The following is a 3,826-nucleotide window of genomic DNA, read 5'->3' on the forward strand; positions in this document are numbered from 1 at the left end:
TTTGAACCATTTTTGGTTAAGGCAAATGCCGAGATGGGCGCTTGCTCCATCCGAACTTGTGTTCCATCTCTAATGACCCGCACTTTCTGTGTTCCCTCTACATTCCATTGTTGACAGTGGGATGTGAGTTCATGTTGGTAATTTTCGTGTCGCTGTAGTCACAGTTTTTAGACATGGATCGTCGTAAAAAACCTCCACTATACTTCATCCAAGCAGAACGAACCATCCAATGCGAACTCAAAACCCACTGTCTGCAACATAAAATGAAAGTCATTATTTTTGTTGCTAACATGTTCCGCAGGTCATTTGCGTGATATATCGTAATGATGTGGAACAAAATAATTTACATGTTATATGTACACTTGCGTGCACATTCAGCAAGCCATCATATAGTGTATGGCGGGGCGTACTTTGTGCACCACTGTTACTTTCCCCCTTTTACGCCTGTCCCAGTCATGACTGGGCGGCGGAAACGTAGATTCTTGGCAAGCTCGTATCTCTCTAATCTTGCGTTCATGGTCTTTGTACGAAGTATACGTAGGAGCAAAAAACAGATTGGTTGACTTTTCTAGGTACGCATACTCTCGTAGTTTTCCCAGTAAACCACATCGTGCAGCACAACGTCTGCCTCGAAGTGTATGCCACTGGAGCTGGGTGAGTATCTGCGCGGCGCTTTCACTAAACGAAACCGTGACAAAATGCCAGGCTCTTCTTCGAACCTTCTTCAAGTACCAATCCTGCGTTGTTAGAGTCCCAAACTGATGAGTGATATTGTTCCTTGTCTATTTACAATTGACTTAATATATTACAACGACATAGTTAGATTGATAACAGGAGTAGGTATGCAATACGTTCACACTAAAATCAGTACAGGTTTCGAAATAAAAATTATATGGAATACAGAGAGCTTCTAGCAGGAATTTTGTTTAGCTTCATGCCAAATTAACAAAATTTACCTTTCCTATCCATGAGATACCTAATATCATCTTTTTTTTACATTAAACAGCCTTGTTTTGATCTATATTTTACTACTGACACGGGCGCTGTGATAACACCGCTTTCCGTCAGATTCACCGAAGCACTATCGGGTTTGGCTAATACTTGGATGGGTGACCGTCCAGGTCTACCGAGCGCTGTTGACAAGCGGGGTGCACTCCGCTCATGTGAGGCCAATTGAGGAGCTACTTGACCGAGCACTAGCGGTTCTGGTCACGAGGCTGACCTGTAAGAAGACTGCCTGTAAGAAGATCTTTGCAACTGTTTTGTTTATAAAAGATATTTTCGATGTGTAAAGTGTACAACAAGTTGTGTGTGATGTTTAGTGTGTGTGTTCTGTACAAAGTGACCATTAGCAAACTGTAACTACAAATTCTTCTAAAATTTCGCCACTAACTTCACAAAAAGAATTGATACCCAACTAAAAAATCACGTTTTTCTTATGTATTGCAGTAAAAGTCAACAAAATGAAGCAGACTCACACACACTGACAACATCAAAATAGATGGCTTAATACACACAAAAAACGCACTTGAAAATGGAATTTATTTCTCGAAACGCGTCGTGCTAAAAGTAAAATAAAGAAAATTCGTGACTAGTAGCAGAAGTTTTATTTATAAACATACCTATTATTTCTACAGTCGCAGGATTTCAAAAACCATTTATAATGGATCAAATCAGGCCGCGAGAGCGGTGTGCTGATTATACGAGCCTGCACATGCGCAACCATCGACGCTTATTGTGTGAGGATGACACGGCGGTCGGTCGGTAACATTGAGGCTTCCGAAGCCTGTCAGGGGTGAGTTTTAGTTTAGTATTGACATGCTACCCTTAGTGGCGATCACGTGGCCAACACTGTATTTAAGTACAGATTCCTTAGAAAGCATTATTCTGGATTGCTATTATTAATGTTGGCCACCACTGCCTTTAGTAAGCAAGACCTGAAAATGATTAATCGACCGATCAGTAAACTAAAATAAACTATAAATTATACTCGCCCAAGTAAACTCCGTAAGGCCGTGTAATCCTCAGCCGACAGACGTCACTGGAGGAGGATTTGGAGGGGCACGCGATCAGCACGCTGCTATCCCGGCAGCTGTCAGTTTGTGTGAACTTCTCAATTAAGTAGCTCCATACAGGGGCTTAGTGCACCCCCGTTGCCAGCAACGCTCGGCACACTCGGACGGTCACCCATCCAGGTGCTAGCCACGCCCAAAAGCACTTAACTTCGGTAATCGGATGGGAACCAGTGTTACCACTGCGGCAAGGCCGTTGGCATTGCGATCAACGCTATTTTAAAACAAATAATACATATAGCTGTATCTCCATCACCTGACGATGTCACGTCTTACAAATTATCGAGTTCTGATTGAATATTGCTGCAGCTTCTTTGTTAATTGCCAAGAGAGCTAAAGCGTCCCTTGGAAATCCCAGGAATAGCACAGGCAACGGTTCGCCTGCCCTGTCCGAGCCAGTGTCCCCTGAGGAACGGTATTTGCATTCAGATATGAACGAACCCGGCAACAAACACAGCGGTCAGCGCATCGTTTGTGTCTGTGGTGATGGTGGGGGGAGGTGGGGAGGCAGCTATTCAAGGCCGTGTGGACAGAGGCAGGCAGGGGGATGGTAATCCGAATGGCAGGGCGACAAAAGATCCTTCCAGGAAGGCAGGCGGGCGCAGCCCTTGCAAAAACTGGCCCCCAACATACCTGCTGACCAAGGCCGCCCCTCGCCGCCCGCTGGACTCGAGAGCTCAGCGGGTGTCTCCCACACCCCCGAGCCGATACACTTTTACGGCTACGGCGAATAACAGCGACTAGTTCTTCCCAGCAGGTGACTGGCTGGCACGTGCTGTACACGTGAGACGTCTCTCTAGCAGGCCGCTAGCGCTCTGTGGGAAAGTCTACCGCGTCGACGCCCTCGGGGCACGCTTGTATAACTTTCCCATCTGGCTCGTAAAAAACGTTTGGCCCATTACCCACCTCCGCTAGCAGCGGAGTCGATCTCTGTTCCTGCACACGGTATCGCTCGGCCTGGAAGGTCGATTCACGCTGCGAGTCAGCAGGACGTACCGGCAACGTCCCGTCACATGGCGATTAAAGGCCGATTCACACTGGACGTGGAAATGTTGGACAATGCATTTCAAGAGACACCATTCACACAGACCGGAAGCGGACTGGGATTGAATTCACGGGAAGCTAACCTATTCTTACTGCGTTCACTCATGCTATCGTAGTGGATTGTGTGCTTTAGGGACAGCAATTAATTTTAATTATGTGAGCTGAAAAGGGGGGGGGGAGGGTCCGGCAAATTATTGTGAAATCTCGCTTATAGGGAGGGGGACATGAAAATCTCACAGCATTTTTTTAATAGCGAACTACTTCTTGTTTTATAAAATTAATCCCAACCATAGACAATATCATAGTGCCAATCATTCTTTATGACATCTCTGAACAGAATGCTTTATACATGTGCATGTTCAGGATTCCCCGCTTTAAAACAAGTACCGCACAAGTTTTAAATTTCATTCGGGGAATTCCCCGTCGTTCCTGTCGCAATCACTACATGTCAGTCAGTCAGTCGTGATAGTCTGTATCGCATATAAAGTCGATGTTATTGTCTTCAGCAAGAACTTGTCACAAAACTTTTACAGTGCACATGTTAGGCGCCATGCCGGTAAGTCGAAATAAACGTGCCAGCTAGAAGTTAATCGTTTGTGTAAGGGGTCTAACTTGGAAGTTCATCGACAAGAATACTCTTAGTGATCACATTAATCAAGAGACTAAAAAGATACGTAATCATATGGTTTAAAGGAATATACAAATTTGTT

The 3,826-nt window shown here is 45.1% G+C and overlaps 1 pseudogene; it reads right to left on the reverse strand.

Moving 5' to 3' along the window:
• Positions 1 to 2,154: 2,154 nt before the first annotated feature.
• LOC126357346 (5S ribosomal RNA) lies at positions 2,155 to 2,273 on the reverse strand (annotated as a pseudogene).
• Positions 2,274 to 3,826: the final 1,553 nt, after the last annotated feature.

This window comes from Schistocerca gregaria, chromosome 3 (assembly GCF_023897955.1).
Source record: "Schistocerca gregaria isolate iqSchGreg1 chromosome 3, iqSchGreg1.2, whole genome shotgun sequence".
NCBI lineage: Eukaryota > Metazoa > Arthropoda > Insecta > Orthoptera > Acrididae > Schistocerca > Schistocerca gregaria.